The sequence below is a fragment of the Pleurodeles waltl genome, chromosome 8 (assembly GCF_031143425.1).
Source record: "Pleurodeles waltl isolate 20211129_DDA chromosome 8, aPleWal1.hap1.20221129, whole genome shotgun sequence".
Taxonomy (NCBI): Eukaryota; Metazoa; Chordata; class Amphibia; order Caudata; family Salamandridae; genus Pleurodeles; species Pleurodeles waltl.
The window spans coordinates 1,516,155,173-1,516,182,119 of NC_090447.1; the positions used below are offsets into that span (position 1 = coordinate 1,516,155,173).

At 43.7% G+C, this 26,947-nt stretch overlaps 4 non-coding genes across 4 annotated transcripts; all 4 read right to left on the bottom strand.

The window, feature by feature from the left end:
- Positions 1 to 21,687: 21,687 nt before the first annotated feature.
- TRNAF-GAA (transfer RNA phenylalanine (anticodon GAA)) lies at positions 21,688 to 21,760 on the bottom strand. The gene has a single exon. It is a non-coding gene; the product is annotated as a tRNA-Phe (tRNA).
- A 494-nt stretch (positions 21,761 to 22,254) lies between these two features.
- On the bottom strand, positions 22,255 to 22,327 carry TRNAF-GAA (transfer RNA phenylalanine (anticodon GAA)). Its single transcript has one exon. It is a non-coding gene; the product is annotated as a tRNA-Phe (tRNA).
- A 1,659-nt stretch (positions 22,328 to 23,986) lies between these two features.
- On the bottom strand, positions 23,987 to 24,059 carry TRNAF-GAA (transfer RNA phenylalanine (anticodon GAA)). The gene has a single exon. It is a non-coding gene; the product is annotated as a tRNA-Phe (tRNA).
- Positions 24,060 to 26,299: 2,240 nt separating this feature from the next.
- On the bottom strand, positions 26,300 to 26,372 carry TRNAF-GAA (transfer RNA phenylalanine (anticodon GAA)). The gene has a single exon. It is a non-coding gene; the product is annotated as a tRNA-Phe (tRNA).
- Positions 26,373 to 26,947: the final 575 nt, after the last annotated feature.

Here is a 26,947-nt window from a genome sequence, read left to right on the forward strand (position 1 = left end):
CCAGTCCTGAGGCTTCAGGGCGATAGCTACAATGCAGTTTTTGCTCAATGTTCAGCGCTGCGCAAAGTAACTTTATCACCTCGTTATTGAAGTGGCTTCCCCTATCTGATTCTAAAGAGATCGGGAATCCGAAACGTGGTATTAATTCCCTCAACAATAGTTTTGCAACTGTAAGGCTGTCATTTCTACGTGTGGGGTATGCTTCAATCCAGTGACTAAAAATGCACACAATCACCAACACATACTTCAAACCTCCATGTACAGGCATCTCAATGAAGTCCATCTGCATTCTACTAAATGGGCCACTGGCTCTGCCAATGTGGCTCGCGTTCACAACTGTTCCCTTTCCTGGGTTCATCTGCTGACAAATGACACATCGATGGCAAACTGCTTCTGCAGCTTGACGGAATCTGGGGTTAAACCAATCAGTTTTGAACAATCTTATCATGGCATCTCTCCCTAGGTGAGCCTGTCCATGATAGAACCGCGCAAGCTGTGATAAGAGACTATTTGGCAAAAAAATGTTCCCTCATTTGAAACCCATAACTCATCTGGTCTTTTTATACATTGTGATTTAATCCAGGAATCTCTTTCGTCCTCCCTGACGTTATTCTGTAATGTTTTTAGTTCATCTATTGTATCTACGACTTTCAAGGCAAATGCTTCAGCTGGTTCGAGTTCTGGTTCACTAATCAAATTCCATTCATCTCTGAGTAATATACAATTCAAGGCACAAAATCTTGCGACTTGATCCGCATATGCATTTCCCAGAGAAACATAGTCCTGTCCTTTTGTAGGAGCACTACACTTTACCACTGCAACTTCGGCTGGCATTTGAATGGCGTGTAACAATTCCCTTATTCTTTCCCCGTTTTTCACTGGGGATCCTGAAGAAGTCAGGAAACCTCTCTGTGACCATAGTTGTCCAAAATCATGCACAATCCCAAACCCGTACTGACTATCGGTGTAAATGGTGACTTTCATCAATGCAGACAGTTGACATGCTCTTGTAAGGGCTACAAGTTCTGCTACTTGTGCAGAATAGACTCCTTGAAGCCATCCCGCTTCCAAGACCCCTGTTACAGTACATACAGCGTATCCTGCTTTCAAAATCCCCATCCCATCCCTTAGACATGAACCATCAACAAAAAGAATTTGGTCATTTTCATCAAGCTTAGTATCCTTAATGTCCGGTCGGGGTTTTGTGCAAAATTCAGTCACCTGAAGGCAGTCATGCTCGACGTCTTCAGCGTTCTCAATTTCAGCATTTTCTCCAGGGAGCAAGGTTGCTGGATTCAGCGTAGTGCACCTTTTCAGCTGCACATTCGGTGAGCCCAGAATTATCGTTTCATACCTTGTGAGTCTTGCTCCAGTCATGTGTTGCGTTCGGGAGCGGGTCAAAAGTATCTCAACTGAGTGAGGGACCATGACTGTTACTGGGTGTCCCATCACTATTCCTTCACTCTGAGTGAGGCTGATACCAACTGCTGCTACAGCGCGCAAACACCCTGGAAGTGCTGCTGCGACCGGATCCAAGGTAGCTGAAAAATACGCTACTGGTCTGTTTATGCCACCATGGGCTTGAGTCAAGACAGACAAAGAACATGCATCACGTTCATGACAAAACAATGTGAAAGGCTTTGTGTAATCAGGCATACCTAAAGCTGGAGCCCTGCACATGCATTCCTTTAATTCAATAAAAGCATCCATCTCATCTCCTTTCAGCTCAATTTGATCCAAGGCATCCTTCTGGGTCAGCTTCAGTAAAGGCTTTGCTAGAGTTGAGAAGTTGGGAATCCACTGACGACAGTAGCCCACCATTCCCAAAAACTTCCTCACCTCCCTCCTTGTCCTTGGTGGACTCATTTGAAGTACACTCGTTATTCTTTCCTTCATTATTCTCCGTGACCCTTTCTCTATCTGGTGACCCAAGTATTTCACTTTCTTCTGACAGAACTGTAATTTGGAAGGAGACACCTTGTGTCCATTCCTTCCCAAATGGTTCAACAGAGCAATGGTATCGGCTGTGCAGCCACTTTCTGTCTTTGATGCAATCAGTAAGTCATCAATGTACTGTACTAGGGTTGACTCGAATGGCAATTCTAATGCTTCCAAGTCTTTCTTTAGAATCTGATTGAATATTGACGGTGACTCAGAAAACACTTGAGGAATTCGACACCAACTGTACACTCTGTCTAAGAATTTGAAACAAAAGAGAAATTGGCTGTCCTCATGAAGAGGCACCGAGAAGAACGCTTGTGACAAATCGATGACTGAGAACCACTCAGCATCGCAAGGGACTTGAAACATTATCACAGCTGGATTCGGTACTACAGGGCAGCATTTGACTATGATGTCATTTATTTTCCTCAAGTCCTGCACGAGTCGGACCTTTCCACTCGGCTTTATTAGTCCCATGATTGGTGAATTACATGGACTGCTTAACACTTCTTTCAGTACTCCCTGTTTTACAAATTCGTCAATGAGTTGGGCAACTTTCATGAGGGTGTCTTGTGTCATGTGGTATTGTGGGGTCTGGGGAAAGGTTGCATTGGGCTTTACAGTCACTTTCACTGGTTCCACTCCTTTCATCAATCCCACCTCTTTCCCTGTCATATCCCACACTTCCTTTCCGACTGTTTCCCGTAATTCAGCTGGAATATCTTCTTCAGTTATCATCGGGAAGAGACAAATCAGAGGATACTCTTCATCAACAGTTTCCATCTCATCCCCCTCTACACCGTCCTCTTCTTCCCCATCACTGCTCGTCTGAATTTTGATTCCCTCGTTCGAACACATAATCGAACAACCCAATTTGCACAATAGGTCTCTCCCTAACAGTGCTATCGGGCTTGAGTCACATACCACAAATTTGTGTAACCCTTGATAGTTACCAATGCTGACTGGTACTGGATCTGTGATTGGGTTTGTCAGGTGCCTGTTTGCTACTCCCACCACTTGAACTGTTCTCCCTGAGAGTGGCAAATTTGGTACTTCAATGCTCTTAACAGTTGAACGTGTGGCTCCTGTGTCAACCAAGAATGAGACACGATGACCCATTACTCTTCCCTCCACGTACGGACCCTTTTGATCAACTTCCAAGGATTCTGCAAGCACACAATCTCCTTCCTCTCCTGAACTTTCACTCTCCCATACATTGTTTATTCCACTCTCACTGTGTAATGGGAACTGTTGTACGGTGCCATTTGTATTCATTACCTGACCCGAGACCTGTGGAGGAACCATCACTTGCTGCTGACTCATTGGTGCCAAGGGTATTTGCATTTGCTGATTAGGTACCATGGGTAACTGCTGTTGCATTGGCTGCATTTGCGTCATCTGCATACGGGGCATCTGCATCTGCTGCGGCTGCATGGGCTGTAACCCCTGCAGCTGATTTATGGTCTGAAAATTTGGGTTTGGACCTCTCATCTTCGGTCCCCTCATTGTCTGAAATGCATTGACATCATTATTTTGCTGACCAACACCTGCACCTTCCTGCACCACCATCGGGCACTCGCGTTTCCAATGTCCGACAATTCCGCACACGTGACACGGCATCACCTTCTTCATTGCCTGCACACCATTCACAACAGTGTTCAAATCCGGACCATTATTCACAAAACCTCCTCTGCCTCTGCCTCTCGCCTGTGGCTGAAACGCCATGTTTCCCTGCAACTGCGGCTGCAGTTGCGGTACCTGTTGTTGGAACCCTTGCAACCCTTGCAGACCTTGCAAACCTGTCTGAGCTGCCTTAAGCTGCATCATCATCACTTTCTCTTTCAACCTTTTCTGTTTCACTTCAATTTCGTCGCTACAGTATTTCGCATAATTCAACACCTCATCAATAGGTTTCGACTGCCAACAAATCAAATGCGACTTTATCATCTGACTTATCTCTGGTCTCAGCCCTTCCACAAATCTAAACACAAAATGAAGCATGTCCTTCGCCTCTATTGTTTCCGTGCCACTGTAGTTCTTGAACGCCTTCAACAACCTCTCATAGTAACTATGAATCGACTCTTTAGCCTCTTGGGCAGTTCGATCGATCTTCTGCCAATCCACATTTTTCGCGGCAACCTTCGTCTTCAAATGCTCAATCACCTTATAGTACAAGCTCATCACCATAGGTGATGGTGCACCCGTATCCCTGTCTCTCTCCGGTTCACTTGTCGGCCAACCTACAGCTCTTTTGCAATCCTCCCACAAGTCTGCTGGAACCACAATCTCAAAGAGAGTGTTCAGGTCTTCCCAGAGACATTTTGCAAGCTTCACAAACCTGTCAGTCTGTTGATACCATTCAATCGGTTTCTCTCTCAGTTTGGGAAAATCATCCGTAAAAGCCTGAATGTCGCTTCTATGCCATGGTACATGTATTAGTTTTCCCCCTGCTGTCTCCCTCATTGGTAACATGGTTACTGCATCACTACTCTGTGGTCTTTTCTCGTTTAGCTCTGGGACACTGTCTTTCCTCTTTTCCTTTCTCTTTACCCATCTGCTTTCCCATTTGTCTAAGCACCTCCATACTTGTGCACTCTGCAACAATTCTCTAAGGTGCGCCTTCATGCCTGCTGACCTCATGTGTTCAAAATCTGTGGTCCCGAAATCCAACCTGTAGCTTCTGCTCAAGTGTTTTGTCTTGTCTATGTCAACCCCGTTTTTGTCAGCTATTTCCTGCAAGCTTTTATGTACCTTGTTCACTTCTCTCGTAATCCTGGGACATAGATACCTCAGCTCTTCTTCCGAGTAGGATTCTAACCTATTCACACCCATAGTCCCTTCCACCAATTCTTGTGCTTCCATGTTCAACCTGACCCTATTCAGATAATCTTCTTCCTTCCCACTGGCTGAGCTTTGTGTGGAATTCAGACTGTTGAACCACTGTGACAGCTGTTGCACATTCAACCCCATCAGTGTGGCATTCACATCGACTGCCATTGATGGTTGCGGCAACTTTTCAGTGTTCGATGTTAGAGGTATTATCAGTGGGGGGCTCGACCTCACCAGCGTTGACTGAGCACATACGGGACTAAACTCCATCAAGGACCCAGATCCGGTTGGCTGAGCCGCTATCGGAGTTATCCCTGGAGTGTTTTCTATGCACCTCCTTTCTGTCCCACTCTGCAGCATTGATCCATGACCGCTCATTCCTAAGTTAGGCTGACTGTACAAAGGTACCGGTGGGCCTACAGTAATGGGTAGTGATATCACGTCTGGGTTCTGTCCATTTCCCATGTTCTGGGACATGTTCATTCCCACACTATGGGTCATCATTGCCGGCATGCCCATCTGACTCCCCGTCATCTGAGCATGTGCGTTTCCCCCCTGCATCTGCTTTTGAGGCATCAAAAACTGGGTTGATTCAGCTTGTGCCAGTGTTGGGTTGTGACCATTCTGTCCTCCCATTACGGTTGGATCTAGAATCATTCCCGTACTGTTGTCACTGCTGTAGTACCTTGGGACCTGCGGCTGATCATTTTCTGCTGGTTTCAACATGGGCACATCTGGATATATTCTCCTAACCTGCGGTATCTGCGGGGTGAACAGTAAACTCGGGTCCTTAGATCCCGGTGATGCTCCTGAACTCTGAGTTTCACTGTTCTGTACCGGTGCCGGAGGGGCAGAACTGGTACTTGGACCTTGTCCACTCTCTGCATAAGGTGGTGGACGGTCGTTCAACAATTGCATGATTAACTCCTCATCCTCTAACTCCTCCTCTCTTCTCAACTTTTCCTCGTCCTCTCTATCCTTGGAACACCTCCTGTTTGTCTTACAGGTAGCTTTCTTACCTGTCTCCTCTTCTTCCTTAGTAATTGTGGGAAACAATTTTATCCCCTGCAATACATCTGACCTCCACACCTTCTGTGCATTGTCCCACCTAGCGTCCGCTAGTGTCTTTTCTACCTTCCTTATCCTAGTCTCGAACTTGTTTTGCTGTTGCTGTCTAGCCATTAGTTCCCAAATCGCTAGAGCCTCAAACTGTGCTGGCCTTGGGGGTACCTTCATGTCATACATCGCGAATCTCAAATTCTCTAGTATCCTTATATTAAACGTCCCATGGATCGGGAACGCTACGCTCCCATGTTTCTCTGTCACCTTGTGCCATTGCTTTAGCCAAAGACACGGAGCTACCCCCTTTTCCTCCATTACAATGTAAGCTGGTGTGCCTTCGGGCGGCGTTTCCTCTCCTACGCTCGCTTTAATGTATGTCTCCCCCTTCATCGCACTCCTTAATGCTTTAAAAAATTTCATTTTCTCGTCTTTTATTTCACAAAGTTTGTAATCAATAGGTGACTTTAATTCCCGGAATACTCTTCGCTTGCCTTTCCCCTTCCAATCGAGCCCCACGGACTGCGTCCAATCCGTGCGCGACCCTTCTCTACAACCAACCTATCCCAGCGCGGCTCCTAGTGACGTCACACTCACACACACTGCGGCTGACAAAGCCTCGCGGCTAGTCCTCCTTCACTCAGCTCCTCTCGTAACAACTTCTTGCATGTATCGCGAGCTACCAAAAAATATAAAACAGATCTGTCGGTTTACTATAGGAAGGGTAACACAATCGCTTCAGGACCTTAGGGATTTTTCACTAGCCTCGGCAGTTATTCCATCTTTCTCGGTCCCCACGTTCGCAAGCAAATCTGACCCGCAGACTCTGCTCTCAACTTGTCAGTGATCCATTCTAGTGCACTTAGAATTTGTCAAAGCCCGAAGTCGAAGTTTCTTTCACTCCCTTAACACACGTACCGACTTGTTGACCACGCCCGATCAACCTACTAAACCGACCAGACCACAACATAAAACAACATACTCCGGAGTCTCTTGACCTCGCAGGGCCCGTCTCAACAACAACAACCACGTGGACCTTTTTATGCACGAAGCGCCACATGCACATGAAGTTCGACGACTTCCCTACTCTCACACTCGGAGTCGCACCTCCGCTATTTCTATGAAGTTCAACGACTTCCCTACTTCTACACTCGGAGTCGCACCTCCGCTATTCTCTAAAATCCTCACAACCTTTTCACACAATCTGCGGCAATAAGCTGTGCAAGCGCAAAATCCTAACTTCTCTCATACCGTCACTAGTACCACCCACGCCGATTCCACACCTCCATTCTCTTCATTCGCAAGCTCTGAGATCCCGGGAAAGTCGCGGTGGACTTAGCCCATCATCATTCTCTCAATCTGTTTCATCCAAGAAAAATCTAATCCAACTTTTCGAGTGGGGTCTCAAAAGGCGTAACCGTTAATTCAACACCATGTACTTTAAGAGTACAGGGTCCCAAAAGGCGTAACCGTTAATTCAACACCATGTACTTTAAGAGTACAGGGTCCCAAAAGGCGTAACCGTCCTCTGCTACCATCTACTGATAGAGCGTTCCGTATTAGTAATTTACCTATACTTTGGACGCTCTTTAGGCCGATGAATCTTTTGGCTAAGTGGGACCCTCTCCACCCTTAGTCAGTCAATTTAATCAAATCAAATTCAATAACGAACATAAGCAATCCCCTGATCAACATAACACTTAACAATTAATCCAGAATACATTTTCGGCGAACCCTGACCTTTCAGTCAGGAATAACCACACCAGTTTATTCAAAGTTAGTGAATTTATTTCCCTATATTAACAAAGCTAGCACAATATAGATGTGTCTCAACACCAAATGATAAACATATATGAACATTAATAGCTGTCCATAACGGCGAAACAAGTGCAATCTATGCAACATTTGAATAACAAGGCATTCGATAATAGCAATGCAAATCACTAGACTCTATAATCTGTAATGAGCTAATTGTATACATTTAGTCAGCATAGCAAGATCTCAAATTGCATCGTGCGACAAAAGGACTCCTCATCTAACCTCAAATTAGCATCGGCATGTGGGACTTCATGCAAAAACGATTTAGCAACATTAATTTAGAAAACTCCTAACTAGGGCTCTTATCAAAATCAGCAGTTGGTTACCTAAAAGAGACACAATGCAATCGTACAATTTCCTTTCATATTTACCAATCTCAATCAGCATTCAAGGAAGTCTTCGTCTCACAGGTATCGTTTCTCGATCAGCATGGGACGGGGCAAATGGGCAGGGTGGACGGGGCAGTTGCCTCACGGCGGCAAGATGAACTACTACTTCATGCAAAGGGACAAATTCAAGTTAAAGTCTCTAGGGTAAGAATCATTTAAGTCTCTTTCTCTCGATTAGAGAAAGCATCAAAGTCTCTCAAAATGGCGTCGCAGCAAAGTGGGCCATAATAGCTGCAATGTCCTGCAAAATGGCGGGTATCGGGCTGGTGATGGCTGCAATGGCTGCTTTCTTCTCGTGCACCTGGTTTAAATAGACAACAGTTCAAATCCAGTAGGGTCTTCCATTGGAGGGTTCATAGGTTAGCTTCAAATGGTCCAATCAAAAACAACAGTTCTCAAGCTTTTACTTAAGCATACATTATCCTTGGAGACGGGTACGCAAGTTGCAACATTTTATACCAATTAACTCATTTTCAGAGCTTCCATTGTCCGCACCTGCAGATTGACCTTGGAGTAAAGAGAAAAATGCCGGGCTGGCACGAAACCTTAAGATAAGCATGTGAACGATCTCAGTGGAAAAGTACAGCTTCAAGCAAGAATACACGTTTTATAGCACATTGGAAAAATACGAGCATCTAAACCGTGAGACCAGGCCACTAGGCCAAAGCCTCCACTAAAGTAATGCTAAGCAAAAACAATTCAAACAAGCAAATCATAGCACACGTTTATGATTATGTCGGATTAGTGCAATTCTAATACACCACGTTATATAAAGCACGCTTATAAATGTTGGCAAACTACTCTGAGGGCACATTTTGTCCCCGTACAATCTTTATTAGTTCGGTTAAAGTCACACATGATTATTTCACACTACGTTTATGCGCTAATAAATGTAAAACCTTCATTTCAGCGTGATCAATCCCTCCTCTGATGACTACTTGTCATCACACCACACCATGCCCACAAATTTTATTCCATTAAAATTCTGTCAGTTCTCTTTTCCTTTTAATTCCCCTAGTTTTCGCTTTGTATTCTTCTGCCATTCTTTTCATCATTTTCTCTTCCTTCCTTCTTCTAATTCTTTCCATTATCATTATTATTCCTCTTTTTATTCCCCAAATTCCAAAAATGCAAATTACTACTATTAATATTCCCTGTATTATTTTTAGCAATATTCCATTCCAAATTCCCCCAATCCAATTTCCCACTGAAGCAAGTCCTTTTCCAACCTTCTCCCACACTCCTGGTTCTTTCAGTTCCTTCAAATCTGCACTCTCTTTTGTTAGATTAGCAAGCATAGTTTTAATTTTCACACTGTTGTCGGGAATATAAGTGCAACAGTGGCGCGCACCAAGCATTTTGCAAACGCCGCCATCCTTTGCTAAAAGAATGTCTAAGGCAAGCCTATTTTGAAGAGTCATAGCTCTTTCCGCTGCAAGTTCAGCATCTATCAGGATTATAGCACCTGAAAACTTTGTCAACATGTTATCCACTATAGTAGACAACTTTCTTATTTTGATGGAATTCAACACAACTCCCAATGAAGGAATCATGGCTCCAAATATATCTCCTACCACAGCAGCTGCGGTCTCTCTTTTCTGGATACGATGGGATCCAGATGTCTTTGGAATCATCGATAGGTCATCCAGTTGATAAACCTTTGGGAACACTATACCCAAATAACATCTTCCCCACCATCCCTTTGGAAGACGATGATAGGCATTATACCCACAAATGTAATATACACCTGGAATGACAGGGTCAAGTCCGTTCATCATGAATGTCCATTTGGCCTTAAAGATAAACGTATGTTTACACTCACTCGCTCCTACGAAAATGTTATCATAATAAGATTCACCTCGATATATACAAAATTTCCCTACATGCCAAGCATCTAAAGCTATTCTCCCTTGTGTCTTTATTGCGGCAAAATCATAATTATCTACTGAAGTCCTCTTATGTAGCTCTTTTTCTAATTTCGCATTCATTTGTGCCCTTCTATCATCTGTGCGATCTAAAAAGCTTATTTCTACTGCAGAGAGCGAGCAGGTAAGGTTTTCCCTATGAGCGTGAGCCGTTTCAAAAGGTTGCATTGGCTCGAAAAATTCCCTCATTATTTTAGCATCCCAATCTTTAGCAATCTGGCTTAGCTGCGCTATTATAGGAACGTATGCAAAGGTAACATCTTAATTCGAGTAAAAATACTGTAGGTTAGTCTGACCATAAAACCTAGACATTACTATACTACATGTAATCCCGTATGTAAGAGGCATGTGGTGATAAGTCACCCCTTCCTTTACTGATGTCGGTATCTGTGTACACACATAACAATCTTTCGCATCCATAGTCTCAACATATTCTGTTAGCAAGCGATAGAAAACATTATACGAAAGTTCTTTCTTATCATGCAAGTGTCTCTCATCTAATTCTAGTCTTTTCAATGCGGTTAGTTCAGTGACAGTAACAGGAGCAAAAGTAGAAGCATCAATTTTCTCATTCTCACCCTTACCATGCATTCCAAGCACAATTGCCATTATTATTAGTACACATGCAATTACCAAGCCTACACACACATATTTACAATATTTCTTTCTACTGTTTTGCGTCATGATCTGTATAGAATCAGAGAGCTAGAAGCACCTATAAAGAAACTATTTAGCAATTCAGTTACAAAGCTGAACGAGCGCAATGTTCACACAGTCTTCTTCAAGAGGCCAGTCACTTATCGGTTAGCAGCATTTGTCTCAATTCGGCAATTGTTTTTTTTTTTTTTTTTTTTTTCAATTCGGCAATAACTCAATTCGGCAATAACTCAGTCTCTATCAGTTCAGCAAGTGTCTCATCCGGTTTAGCAATGTCTCAGCTGGTTGTATCACGTTAGATTGTAGCAAGCAATATCATTTATTACCCTTTCAATCGACAGCGTCCATAAAACTTTTCTTTTCTATTGGTATCTCTTCTTCTTCGTTCTCGAGGCTAAGAGATACAAATTCGTCAGTCCAATCGTCATTGACTGCATATGCCCATTCTGGACCGGAATATCTCCTATTCGGTATACTTTTCCTTTTCAATTTTGCTTCTCTTTTCGATTCTGCCTCACTGGTACTTTCCTCTTTGGCCAAGTCTTTTCCTTCACTTGAGGATGGTACCACGACAGTCACTTCCTTTCTTTTCTCTTTCACTTTTGGCCTTTCTCCGTCGTTCAAACTTTCTTTAGTCCTTTGTTTTATTGGCGATATACTTAGTCTCCTCTTTGCACCGTGTCCATTTGATGGACCTGCGATCTTTTCTGTGGAAGCTTGAACTGTTTCGTTCTGTTCTGCCTTGTCCCCTCCTTCTGGGGAATCAATCACGTTCTCCTTTTCTTTTTCTCTATAGTCTGCTTCTGGGAAAGCCCTCCTCTGATCCGGCTCTCCTTCTTTTTCACCTCTTTCAAGCCCTTCGTCACCGTTACTTTCTTCAGACTCTTTATCACTTTCAGCTGCTTCAGGCTCTTTGTCACCTTCAGCTGCTTCAGGCTCTTTGCTACCCTCAGCTGCTTCAGGTTCTTTGTCACCTTCAGCTGCTTCGTCGCTGTCTGAACTTTCTCCTTGGTCTCCCCCAAGCGAGTTGGTCTCTTCGTCCTCAGAGAATATCTCTCTCTCTTCTGTTTCTGCCTGTTCGCTTTCAGTTTGGTTTTGCTCTGTCTCAGCGCTCAGCACTGTTTTATCAGGCACTGGTAGTTTCAGCGCTTCAACTTCCTCATCTGTGGGACACAACACTTTCTTTGTGTGACTGGCGTGAATCCAGTTGGGAACCCCCGCACACTTCACAGCGGTAGTTGTCGTCAGAATCACTTGGAAAGGGCCTTTCCAACGGGGTTCCAGACACGACTTCCCCACGTGCTTCTTTATCACGACCCAGTCACCTGCTTTCAGTGTGTGTCCTGGACCTTGGATCGGTGGCAAGGTGGTTGCTTCCACCTGGTGAGAGAAAGAGCGAACCACGTCAGCCAGACCTTTGCAGTAGTCTAACACCATATCATCTGTAATATTCAAAAGCGCGTTTGCGGGAACTGCAGGAAGTCTCATAGCCCTGCCCATAAGAATTTCGTGCGGAGACAATCCAGTCTTTCTATCAGGGGTGTTTCTCAATGACATTAGCACCAAGGGCAATGCGTCAGGCCATTTCAAATTTGTCGATGCACATATTTTCGCCATTCTTGATTTCAGTGTACCATTCATTTGCTCCACCAGTCCTGAGGCTTCAGGGCGATAGCTACAATGCAGTTTTTGCTCAATGTTCAGCGCTGCGCAAAGTAACTTTATCACCTCGTTATTGAAGTGGCTTCCCCTATCTGATTCTAAAGAGATCGGGAATCCGAAACGTGGTATTAATTCCCTCAACAATAGTTTTGCAACTGTAAGGCTGTCATTTCTACGTGTGGGGTATGCTTCAATCCAGTGACTAAAAATGCACACAATCACCAACACATACTTCAAACCTCCATGTACAGGCATCTCAATGAAGTCCATCTGCATTCTACTAAATGGGCCACTGGCTCTGCCAATGTGGCTCGCGTTCACAACTGTTCCCTTTCCTGGGTTCATCTGCTGACAAATGACACATCGATGGCAAACTGCTTCTGCAGCTTGACGGAATCTGGGGTTAAACCAATCAGTTTTGAACAATCTTATCATGGCATCTCTCCCTAGGTGAGCCTGTCCATGATAGAACCGCGCAAGCTGTGATAAGAGACTATTTGGCAAAAAAATGTTCCCTCATTTGAAACCCATAACTCATCTGGTCTTTTTATACATTGTGATTTAATCCAGGAATCTCTTTCGTCCTCCCTGACGTTATTCTGTAATGTTTTTAGTTCATCTATTGTATCTACGACTTTCAAGGCAAATGCTTCAGCTGGTTCGAGTTCTGGTTCACTAATCAAATTCCATTCATCTCTGAGTAATATACAATTCAAGGCACAAAATCTTGCGACTTGATCCGCATATGCATTTCCCAGAGAAACATAGTCCTGTCCTTTTGTAGGAGCACTACACTTTACCACTGCAACTTCGGCTGGCATTTGAATGGCGTGTAACAATTCCCTTATTCTTTCCCCGTTTTTCACTGGGGATCCTGAAGAAGTCAGGAAACCTCTCTGTGACCATAGTTGTCCAAAATCATGCACAATCCCAAACCCGTACTGACTATCGGTGTAAATGGTGACTTTCATCAATGCAGACAGTTGACATGCTCTTGTAAGGGCTACAAGTTCTGCTACTTGTGCAGAATAGACTCCTTGAAGCCATCCCGCTTCCAAGACCCCTGTTACAGTACATACAGCGTATCCTGCTTTCAAAATCCCCATCCCATCCCTTAGACATGAACCATCAACAAAAAGAATTTGGTCATTTTCATCAAGCTTAGTATCCTTAATGTCCGGTCGGGGTTTTGTGCAAAATTCAGTCACCTGAAGGCAGTCATGCTCGACGTCTTCAGCGTTCTCAATTTCAGCATTTTCTCCAGGGAGCAAGGTTGCTGGATTCAGCGTAGTGCACCTTTTCAGCTGCACATTCGGTGAGCCCAGAATTATCGTTTCATACCTTGTGAGTCTTGCTCCAGTCATGTGTTGCGTTCGGGAGCGGGTCAAAAGTATCTCAACTGAGTGAGGGACCATGACTGTTACTGGGTGTCCCATCACTATTCCTTCACTCTGAGTGAGGCTGATACCAACTGCTGCTACAGCGCGCAAACACCCTGGAAGTGCTGCTGCGACCGGATCCAAGGTAGCTGAAAAATACGCTACTGGTCTGTTTATGCCACCATGGGCTTGAGTCAAGACAGACAAAGAACATGCATCACGTTCATGACAAAACAATGTGAAAGGCTTTGTGTAATCAGGCATACCTAAAGCTGGAGCCCTGCACATGCATTCCTTTAATTCAATAAAAGCATCCATCTCATCTCCTTTCAGCTCAATTTGATCCAAGGCATCCTTCTGGGTCAGCTTCAGTAAAGGCTTTGCTAGAGTTGAGAAGTTGGGAATCCACTGACGACAGTAGCCCACCATTCCCAAAAACTTCCTCACCTCCCTCCTTGTCCTTGGTGGACTCATTTGAAGTACACTCGTTATTCTTTCCTTCATTATTCTCCGTGACCCTTTCTCTATCTGGTGACCCAAGTATTTCACTTTCTTCTGACAGAACTGTAATTTGGAAGGAGACACCTTGTGTCCATTCCTTCCCAAATGGTTCAACAGAGCAATGGTATCGGCTGTGCAGCCACTTTCTGTCTTTGATGCAATCAGTAAGTCATCAATGTACTGTACTAGGGTTGACTCGAATGGCAATTCTAATGCTTCCAAGTCTTTCTTTAGAATCTGATTGAATATTGACGGTGACTCAGAAAACACTTGAGGAATTCGACACCAACTGTACACTCTGTCTAAGAATTTGAAACAAAAGAGAAATTGGCTGTCCTCATGAAGAGGCACCGAGAAGAACGCTTGTGACAAATCGATGACTGAGAACCACTCAGCATCGCAAGGGACTTGAAACATTATCACAGCTGGATTCGGTACTACAGGGCAGCATTTGACTATGATGTCATTTATTTTCCTCAAGTCCTGCACGAGTCGGACCTTTCCACTCGGCTTTATTAGTCCCATGATTGGTGAATTACATGGAATGCTTAACACTTCTTTCAGTACTCCCTGTTTTACAAATTCGTCAATGAGTTGGGCAACTTTCATGAGGGTGTCTTGTGTCATGTGGTATTGTGGGGTCTGGGGAAAGGTTGCATTGGGCTTTACAGTCACTTTCACTGGTTCCACTCCTTTCATCAATCCCACCTCTTTCCCTGTCATATCCCACACTTCCTTTCCGACTGTTTCCCGTAATTCAGCTGGAATATCTTCTTCAGTTATCATCGGGAAGAGACAAATCAGAGGATACTCTTCATCAACAGTTTCCATCTCATCCCCCTCTACACCGTCCTCTTCTTCCCCATCACTGCTCGTCTGAATTTTGATTCCCTCGTTCGAACACATAATCGAACAACCCAATTTGCACAATAGGTCTCTCCCTAACAGTGCTATCGGGCTTGAGTCACATACCACAAATTTGTGTAACCCTTGATAGTTACCAATGCTGACTGGTACTGGATCTGTGATTGGGTTTGTCAGGTGCCTGTTTGCTACTCCCACCACTTGAACTGTTCTCCCTGAGAGTGGCAAATTTGGTACTTCAATGCTCTTAACAGTTGAACGTGTGGCTCCTGTGTCAACCAAGAATGAGACACGATGACCCATTACTCTTCCCTCCACGTACGGACCCTTTTGATCAACTTCCAAGGATGCTGCAAGCACACAATCTCCTTCCTCTCCTGAACTTTCACTCTCCCATACATTGTTTATTCCACTCTCACTGTGTAATGGGAACTGTTGTACGGTGCCATTTGTATTCATTACCTGACCCGAGACCTGTGGAGGAACCATCACTTGCTGCTGACTCATTGGTGCCAAGGGTATTTGCATTTGCTGATTAGGTACCATGGGTAACTGCTGTTGCATTGGCTGCATTTGCGTCATCTGCATACGGGGCATCTGCATCTGCTGCGGCTGCATGGGCTGTAACCCCTGCAGCTGATTTATGGTCTGAAAATTTGGGTTTGGACCTCTCATCTTCGGTCCCCTCATTGTCTGAAATGCATTGACATCATTATTTTGCTGACCAACACCTGCACCTTCCTGCACCACCATCGGGCACTCGCGTTTCCAATGTCCGACAATTCCGCACACGTGACACGGCATCACCTTCTTCATTGCCTGCACACCATTCACAACAGTGTTCAAATCCGGACCATTATTCACAAAACCTCCTCTGCCTCTGCCTCTCGCCTGTGGCTGAAACGCCATGTTTCCCTGCAACTGCGGCTGCAGTTGCGGTACCTGTTGTTGGAACCCTTGCAACCCTTGCAGACCTTGCAAACCTGTCTGAGCTGCCTTAAGCTGCATCATCATCACTTTCTCTTTCAACCTTTTCTGTTTCACTTCAATTTCGTCGCTACAGTATTTCGCATAATTCAACACCTCATCAATAGGTTTCGACTGCCAACAAATCAAATGCGACTTTATCATCTGACTTATCTCTGGTCTCAGCCCTTCCACAAATCTAAACACAAAATGAAGCATGTCCTTCGCCTCTATTGTTTCCGTGCCACTGTAGTTCTTGAACGCCTTCAACAACCTCTCATAGTAACTATGAATCGACTCTTTAGCCTCTTGGGCAGTTCGATCGATCTTCTGCCAATCCACATTTTTCGCGGCAACCTTCGTCTTCAAATGCTCAATCACCTTATAGTACAAGCTCATCACCATAGGTGATGGTGCACCCGTATCCCTGTCTCTCTCCGGTTCACTTGTCGGCCAACCTACAGCTCTTTTGCAATCCTCCCACAAGTCTGCTGGAACCACAATCTCAAAGAGAGTGTTCAGGTCTTCCCAGAGACATTTTGCAAGCTTCACAAACCTGTCAGTCTGTTGATACCATTCAATCGGTTTCTCTCTCAGTTTGGGAAAATCATCCGTAAAAGCCTGAATGTCGCTTCTATGCCATGGTACATGTATTAGTTTTCCCCCTGCTGTCTCCCTCATTGGTAACATGGTTACTGCATCACTACTCTGTGGTCTTTTCTCGTTTAGCTCTGGGACACTGTCTTTCCTCTTTTCCTTTCTCTTTACCCATCTGCTTTCCCATTTGTCTAAGCACCTCCATACTTGTGCACTCTGCAACAATTCTCTAAGGTGCGCCTTCATGCCTGCTGACCTCATGTGTTCAAAATCTGTGGTCCCGAAATCCAACCTGTAGCTTCTGCTCAAGTGTTTTGTCTTGTCTATGTCAACCCCGTTTTTGTCAGCTATTTCCTGCAAGCTTTTATGTACCTTGTTCACTTCTCTCGTAATCCTGGGACATAGATACCTCAGCTCTTCTTCCGAGTAGGATTCTAACCTATTCACACCCATAGTCCCTTCCACCAATTCTTGTGCTTCCATGTTCAACCTGACCCTATTCAGATAATCTTCTTCCTTCCCACTGGCTGAGCTTTGTGTGGAATTCAGACTGTTGAACCACTGTGACAGCTGTTGCACATTCAACCCCATCAGTGTGGCATTCACATCGACTGCCATTGATGGTTGCGGCAACTTTTCAGTGTTCGATGTTAGAGGTATTATCAGTGGGGGGCTCGACCTCACCAGCGTTGACTGAGCACATACGGGACTAAACTCCATCAAGGACCCAGATCCGGTTGGCTGAGCCGCTATCAGAGTTATCCCTGGAGTGTTTTCTATGCACCTCCTTTCTGTCCCACTCTGCAGCATTGATCCATGACCGCTCATTCCTAAGTTAGGCTGACTGTACAAAGGTACCGGTGGGCCTACAGTAATGGGTAGTGATATCACGTCTGGGTTCTGTCCATTTCCCATGTTCTGGGACATGTTCATTCCCACACTATGGGTCATCATTGCCGGCATGCCCATCTGACTCCCCGTCATCTGAGCATGTGCGTTTCCCCCCTGCATCTGCTTTTGAGGCATCAAAAACTGGGTTGATTCAGCTTGTGCCAGTGTTGGGTTGTGACCATTCTGTCCTCCCATTACGGTTGGATCTAGAATCATTCCCGTACTGTTGTCACTGCTGTAGTACCTTGGGACCTGCGGCTGATCATTTTCTGCTGGTTTCAACATGGGCACATCTGGATATATTCTCCTAACCTGCGGTATCTGCGGGGTGAACAGTAAACTCGGGTCCTTAGATCCCGGTGATGCTCCTGAACTCTGAGTTTCACTGTTCTGTACCGGTGCCGGAGGGGCAGAACTGGTACTTGGACCTTGTCCACTCTCTGCATAAGGTGGTGGACGGTCGTTCAACAATTGCATGATTAACTCCTCATCCTCTAACTCCTCCTCTCTTCTCAACTTTTCCTCGTCCTCTCTATCCTTGGAACACCTCCTGTTTGTCTTACAGGTAGCTTTCTTACCTGTCTCCTCTTCTTCCTTAGTAATTGTGGGAAACAATTTTATCCCCTGCAATACATCTGACCTCCACACCTTCTGTGCATTGTCCCACCTAGCGTCCGCTAGTGTCTTTTCTACCTTCCTTATCCTAGTCTCGAACTTGTTTTGCTGTTGCTGTCTAGCCATTAGTTCCCAAATCGCTAGAGCCTCAAACTGTGCTGGCCTTGGGGGTACCTTCATGTCATACATCGCGAATCTCAAATTCTCTAGTATCCTTATATTAAACGTCCCATGGATCGGGAACGCTACGCTCCATTTTTCTCTGTCAACTTGTGCCATTGCTTTAGCCAAAGACACGGAGCTACCCCCTTTTCCTCCATTACAATGTAAGCTGGTGTGCCTTCGGGCGGCGTTTCCTCTCCTACGCTCGCTTTAATGTATGTCTCCCCCTTCATCGCACTCCTTAATGCTTTAAAAAATTTCATTTTCTCGTCTTTTATTTCACAAAGTTTGTAATCAATAGGTGACTTTAATTCCCGGAATACTCTTCGCTTGCCTTTCCCCTTCCAATCGAGCCCCACGGACTGCGTCCAATCCGTGCGCGACCCTTCTCTACAACCAACCTATCCCAGCGCGGCTCCTAGTGACGTCACACTCACACACACTGCGGCTGACAAAGCCTCGCGGCTAGTCCTCCTTCACTCAGCTCCTCTCGTAACAACTTCTTGCATGTATCGCGAGCTACCAAAAAATATAAAACAGATCTGTCGGTTTACTATAGGAAGGGTAACACAATCGCTTCAGGACCTTAGGGATTTTTCACTAGCCTCGGCAGTTATTCCATCTTTCTCGGTCCCCACGTTCGCAAGCAAATCTGACCCGCAGACTCTGCTCTCAACTTGTCAGTGATCCATTCTAGTGCACTTAGAATTTGTCAAAGCCCGAAGTCGAAGTTTCTTTCACTCCCTTAACACACGTACCGACTTGTTGACCACGCCCGATCAACCTACTAAACCGACCAGACCACAACATAAAACAACATACTCCGGAGTCTCTTGACCTCGCAGGGCCCGTCTCAACAACAACAACCACGTGGACCTTTTTATGCACGAAGCGCCACATGCACATGAAGTTCGACGACTTCCCTACTCTCACACTCGGAGTCGCACCTCCGCTATTTCTATGAAGTTCAACGACTTCCCTACTTCTACACTCGGAGTCGCACCTCCGCTATTCTCTAAAATCCTCACAACCTTTTCACACAATCTGCGGCAATAAGCTGTGCAAGCGCAAAATCCTAACTTCTCTCATACCGTCACTAGTACCACCCACGCCGATTCCACACCTCCATTCTCTTCATTCCCAAGCTCTGAGATCCCGGGAAAGTCGCGGTGGACTTAGCCCATCATCATTCTCTCAATCTGTTTCATCCAAGAAAAATCTAATCCAACTTTTCGAGTGGGGTCTCAAAAGGCGTAACCGTTAATTCAACACCATGTACTTTAAGAGTACAGGGTCCCAAAAGGCGTAACCGTTAATTCAACACCATGTACTTTAAGAGTACAGGGTCCCAAAAGGCGTAACCGTCCTCTGCTACCATCTACTGATAGAGCGTTCCGTATTAGTAATTTACCTATACTTTGGACGCTCTTTAGGCCGATGAATCTTTTGGCTAAGTGGGACCCTCTCCACCCTTAGTCAGTCAATTTAATCAAATCAAATTCAATAACGAACATAAGCAATCCCCTGATCAACATAACACTTAACAATTAATCCAGAATACATTTTCGGCGAACCCTGACCTTTCAGTCAGGAATAACCACACCAGTTTATTCAAAGTTAGTGAATTTATTTCCCTATATTAACAAAGCTAGCACAATATAGATGTGTCTCAACACCAAATGATAAACATATATGAACATTAATAGCTGTCCATAACGGCGAAACAAGTGCAATCTATGCAACATTTGAATAACAAGGCATTCGATAATAGCAATGCAAATCACTAGACTCTATAATCTGTAATGAGCTAATTGTATACATTTAGTCAGCATAGCAAGATCTCAAATTGCATCGTGCGACAAAAGGACTCCTCATCTAACCTCAAATTAGCATCGGCATGTGGGACTTCATGCAAAAACGATTTAGCAACATTAATTTAGAAAACTCCTAACTAGGGCTCTTATCAAAATCAGCAGTTGGTTACCTAAAAGAGACACAATGCAATCGTACAATTTCCTTTCATATTTACCAATCTCAATCAGCATTCAAGGAAGTCTTCGTCTCACAGGTATCGTTTCTCGATCAGCATGGGACGGGGCAAAGGGGCAGGGTGGACGGGGCAGTTGCCTCACGGCGGCAAGATGAACTACTACTTCATGCAAAGGGACAAATTCAAGTTAAAGTCTCTAGGGTAAGAATCATTTAAGTCTCTTTCTCTCGATTAGAGAAAGCATCAAAGTCTCTCAAAATGGCGTCGCAGCAAAGTGGGCCATAATAGCTGCAATGTCCTGCAAAATGGCGGGTATCGGGCTGGTGATGGCTGCAATGGCTGCTTTCTTCTCGTGCACCTGGTTTAAATAGACAACAGTTCAAATCCAGTAGGGTCTTCCATTGGAGGGTTCATAGGTTAGCTTCAAATGGTCCAATCAAAAACAACAGTTCTCAAGCTTTTACTTAAGCATACATTATCCTTGGAGACGGGTACGCAAGTTGCAACATTTTATACCAATTAACTCATTTTCAGAGCTTCCATTGTCCGCACCTGCAGATTGACCTTGGAGTAAAGAGAAAAATGCCGGGCTGGCACGAAACCTTAAGATAAGCATGTGAACGATCTCAGTGGAAAAGTACAGCTTCAAGCAAGAATACACGTTTTATAGCACATTGGAAAAATACGAGCATCTAAACCGTGAGACCAGGCCACTAGGCCAAAGCCTCCACTAAAGTAATGCTAAGCAAAAACAATTCAAACAAGCAAATCATAGCACACGTTTATGATTATGTCGGATTAGTGCAATTCTAATACACCACGTTATATAAAGCACGCTTATAAATGTTGGCAAACTACTCTGAGGGCACATTTTGTCCCCGTACAATCTTTATTAGTTCGGTTAAAGTCACACATGATTATTTCACACTACGTTTATGCGCTAATAAATGTAAAACCTTCATTTCAGCTTCATCATAGGCAACAAGTGGGCATCTGATCAATCACTAGGAGGGTACATCTATGTGTTAAAGTATGCTGTATCCTTCTGCAGCTAACTGGGCACAATTAGTCAATTTCTTTTTTATTGCGCAAGCTAGGTATTTCTTTTTTTCTAAACGCTAAATAGGCTAGCAATCTAATACACAGAAATGTGTGGAATGAGGAAGCAAGCTATATCATCTGACACTTTGGTCCAAGGTTAGATGGAAAATGATGCAGGCTACAGTTTACCCTAAAATCGAGATAGAAACGGGAAATAATGGAAGTCAAAGCTGAAGGCAAGAGAGGTGGAATCCATTTTGAAAGGAAGATAGAAAACAAGTACTGTCTTGTACTGATGGTATGTCAATTAGGTTGATGAAAGGTTTTATCAATTAAATAAAACGTCACCAGAAGCTGAATCCAAGAAAGAAACACGACTAACAAGCTGTCTTCTGAGTCTTTGCCGAAACCCGGGATTGAACCAGGGACCTTTAGATCTTCAGTCTAACGCTCTCCCAACTGAGCTATTTCGGCCACTTATTGCACAGGTCCCTCCGTATTCTTCTTAATCATTGTAGACAAGACATACACCCCGAAATCATTCACTTTGAGGGTACAGCTATGTCTTAAACTTCCGGTATCCTTCTGCAGCTAACTGGGTGCATTTACTCATTTACTTTTTTGGTGCGCAACCTAGGTACTTCTTTTATTCCAAACTCTCAATAGGCACACAAATGTGTGGGATGAGTAAGCAAGCTATATCATCTGACAGCTTGGTTCATGGGAAAATAGAAGATGATGCAGCCTAAGCTTTACATTAAAATCAAGATAGAAACTGGAAATAATGGAAGTCAAAGCTGAAGGCAAGAGAGGTGGAAGACATTTTGAAAGGAAGATAGAACGCAAGTGCTGTGCTCTACTGATGGTATGTCGATCAGGTTATTGAAAGGTTTCATCTATGAACTAAAATGTCTACTGAAGCTGACTCCAAGAGAGAACTACACCTAATTAGCTAGGTGCTCAGTCCTTGCCGAAACCCGGGATTGAACCAGGGACCTTTAGATCTTCAGTCTAACGCTCTCCCAACTGAGCTATTTCGGCCAGTTGTCAGAGAATACCTTCCTGATGATTCTTAATCATTGTAGGCAACAAGTGGGCATGTGATCAATCACTAGGAGGGTACATCTATGTGTTAAAGTATGCTGTATCCTTCTGCAGCTAACTGGGCACAATTAGTCAATTTCTTTTTTATTGCGCAAGCTAGGTATTTCTTTTTTTCTAAACGCTAAATAGGCTAGCAATCTAATACACAGAAATGTGTGGCATGAGGAAGCAAGCTATATCATCTGACACTTTGGTCCAAGGTTAGATGGAAAATGATGCAGGCTACAGTTTACCCTAAAATCGAGATAGAAACGGCAAATAATGGAAGTCAAAGCTGAAGGCAAGAGAGGTGGAAGCCATTTTGAAAGTAAGATAGAAAATAAGTGCTCTTTTGTACCGATGGCATGTCGATCAGGTTGATGCAAGTTTTTATCAATGAAATAAAATGTCCCTTGAGAGTGACTCCAAGAAAGAAACATGCCTAACAAGCTGAGTGCTTGGTCTTTGGCACAACCCAGGATTGAACCAAGGACCTTTTTTTATCTTTAGTCTAACATTCTCCCAACTGAGATATTTAAACAAGGTGTCATGAAAAGCTTTCCGTATCATTTTTAATCATTGTAGACAAGACACAGAAGTCTAAATCATTCACTGTGAGGGTACAGCTATGTCTTAAACTTTGCTGTATCCTTCTCCAGTTAACTGGGTGTAATTAGGGAATTTGTTTTTTATTCTGCAAGCTAGGTATTTCTTTTTTTCTAAACTCTAAATAGGCTAGCAATCTAATGCACAGAAATGTGTGGCATGAGTAAGCAAGCTATTTCATCCGACACTTTGGTTCAAGGGAAGATGGAGACTGATGCAGACTGCGGGTTACCTAAAAATCAAGACAGAAACAGTAAATAATGGAAGTCAAAGCTGAAGGCAAGAGAGGTGGAATCCATTTTGAAAGGAAGATAGAAAACAAGTACTGTCTTGTACTGATGGTATGTCAATTAGGTTGATGAAAGGTTTTATCAATTAAATAAAACGTCACCAGAAGCTGAATCCAAGAAAGAAACACACCTAACAAGCTGTCTTCTGAGTCTTTGCCGAAACCCGGGATTGAACCAGGGACCTTTAGATCTTCAGTCTAACGCTCTCCCAACTGAGCTATTTCAGCCACTTATTGCGCAGGTCCCTCCGTATTTTTCTTAATCATTGTAGACAAGACATACACCCCGAAATCATTCACTTTGAGGGTACAGCTATGTCTTAAACTTCCGGTATCCTTCTGCAGCTAACTGGGTGCAATTACTCATTAAATTTTTTGGTGCGCAACCTAGGTACTTCTTTTATTCCAAACTCTGAATAGGCACACAAATGTGTGGGATGAGTAAGCAAGCTATATCATCTGACAGCTTGGTTCATGGGAAAATGGAAGATGATGCAGCCTAAGCTTTACATTAAAATCAAGATAGAAACTGGAAATAATGGAAGTCAAAGCTGAAGGCAACAGAGGTGGAAGCCATTTTGAAAGGAAGATAGAACGCAAGTGCTGTGCTCTACTGATGGTATGTTGATCAGGTTATTAAAAGGTTTCATCTATGAACTAAAATGTCTACTGAAGCTGACTCCAAGAGAGAACTACACCTAATTAGCTAGGTGCTCAGTCCTTGCCAAAACCTGGGATTGAACCAGGGACCTTTAGATCTTCAATCTAACGCTCTCCCAACTGAGCTATTTCGGCCACTTATTTCACAGGTCCCTCCGTATTCTTCTTAATCATTGTAGACAAGACATACACCTCTAAATCATTCACTTTGAGGGTACAGCTATGTCTTAAACTTCCGGTATCCTTCTGCAGCTAACTGGGTGCATTTACTCATTTACTTTTTTGGTGCACAACCTAGGTACTTCTTTTATTCCAAACTCTCAATAGGCACACAAATGTGTGGGATGAGTAAGCAAGCTATATCATCTGACAGCTTGGTTCAAGGGAAAATGGAAGATGATGCAGCCTAAGCTTTACATTAAAATCAAGATAGAATCTGGAAATAATGGAAGTCAAAGCTGATGGCAAGAGAGGTGGAAGCCATTTTGAAAGGAAGATAGAACGCAAGTGCTGTGCTCTACTGATGGTATGTCGATCAGGTTATTAAAAGGTTTCATCTATGAACTAAAATGTCTACTGAAGCTGACTCCAAGAGAGAACTACACCTAATTAGCTAGGTGCTCAGTCCTTGCCGAAACCCGGGTTTGAACCAGGGATCTTTAGATCTTCAGTCTAACGCTCTCCCAACTGAGCTATTTCAGCCAGTTGTCAGAGAATACCTTCCTGATGATTCTTAATCATTGTAGGCAACAAGTGGGCATCTGATCAATCACTAGGAGGGAACATCTATGTGTTAAAGTATGCTGTATCCTTCTGCAGCTAACTGGGCACAATTAGTCAATTTATTTTTTATTGCGCAAGCTAGGTATTTCTTTTTTTCTAAACGCTAAATAGGCTAGCAATCTAATACACAGAAATGTGTGGCATGAGGAAGCAAGCTATATCATCTGACACTTTGGTCCAAGGTTAGATGGAAAATGATGCAGGCTACAGTTTACCCTAAAATCGAGATAGAAACGGGAAATAATGGAATTCAAAGCTGAAGGCAAGAGAGGTGGAATCCATTTTCAAAGGAAGATAGAAAACACGTACTGTCTTGTACTGATGGTATGTCAATTAGGTTGATGAAAGGTTTTATTAATTAAATAAAACGTCACCGGAAGCTGACTCCAAAAAAGAAACTTGCCTGACGAACTAGCTGCTCAGTCTTTGACCAAACCAAGGATTTAACCAGGGACCCTTAGATCTAAAGTTTGACGTCCTCGCAACTGAGCTCTTTCAGCCCGTTTTTTCACAGTGCCTTCCTTATTATTGTTAATCATTGTAGACAAGAAATATAAGTCGCAATCATTCACTGTGAGGGTACAGCTATGTGTTACACTTTGCTGTATCCTTCTGTAGCTAACTGGGGGCAATTACTCCTTTACTTTTTTGCTACGCGAGGTAGGTACTTCTTTTTTTCTAAACTCTGAATAGGCGACCACTCTCATAAACAGAAATGTGTGGCATGACTAAGCAAGCTATATCATCTGACAGTTTGGCTCATGGGAAAATGGAAGATGACGCCGCCTACGGTTTACATCAAAATCAAGATACAAACGGGAAATAATGGAAGTCAAAGCTGAAGGCAAGAGAGGTGGAAGCCATTTTGAAAGGAAGATAGAAAATAAGTTCTCTTTTGTACCGATGGCATGTCGATCAGGTTGATGCAAGTTTTTATCAATGAAATAAAATGTCACTTGAGAGTGACTCCAAGAAAGAAACATGCCTACCAAGCTGAGTGCTTGGTCTTTGGCACAACCCAGGATTGAACCAAGGACCTTTTTTATCTTTAGTTTAACACTCTCCCAACTGAGATATTTTAGCCAGGTGTCACAAAAAGCTTTCCGTATCTTTTTTAATCATTGTAGACAAGACACAGAAGTCTAAATCATTTACAGTGAGGGTACAGCTATGTCTTAAACTTTGCTGTATCCTTCTCCAGTTAACTGGGTGTAATTAGGGAATTCGTTTTTTATTGTGCAAGCTAGGTATTTCTTTTTTTCTAAACTCTAAATAGGCTAGCAATCTAATGCACAGAAATGTGTGGCATGAGTAAGCAAGCTATTTCATCCGACACTTTGGTTCAAGGGAAGATGGAGACTGATGCAGACTGCGGGTTACCTAAAAATCAAGATAGAAACAGTAAATAATGGAAGTCAAAGCTGAAGGCAAGAGAGGTGGAATCCATTTTGAAAGGAAGATAGAAAACAAGTACTGTCTTGTACTGATGGTATGTCAATTAGGTTGATGAAAGATTTTATCAATTAAATAAAACGTCCCCAGAAGCTGAATCCAAGAAAGAAACACACCTAACAAGCTGTCTTCTGAGTCTTTGCCGAAACCCGGGATTGAACCAGGGACCTTTAGATCTTCAGTCTAACGCTCTCCCAACTGAGCTATTTCGGCCAGTCATTTGACAGGTCCCTCCGTTTTCTTCTTAATGATTGTAGACAAGACATACACCTCGAAATCATTCACTTTGAGGGTACAGCTATTGTGAGAAACTAGGGCTGATTGCAGAGGCCCCATAACTTTTTGCCCCCATTTTCCACTTTATGCTGGTGTTTTCCTGACTCTGATGGTGCCCTGGGTACTGCTAACCAGTCCCAGGGCCTGTGCTCTGTGTAAAATGGATATGCAAATAAGGCTAATTATAATTGGCTAAGTTAACCTACCTATAAGTCCCTAGTATATGGTAGGGCATGTAGGTTTAGGGACCACAGCATAGGTGGTGCACACCTAGGTGCATTGCTGAGGTGCCCAGTGTCATTTTAAAAGCAAGCCTGCCTTGCTGGCTGCTTTTAAATTAAAGTTATATGCAAATTCGACTTTGGAATTAAAGGTACTTCCAAAGTCTTAAACTACCTTATTTTTACATATAAGTCACCCCTAAGGTGTGCCCTATGTGCCCCTAGGGCTGGGTGCCATGTAACTATAAGCAGGGACTTTATAAAAATAGATTTATAAGCACTGGTGAGGTA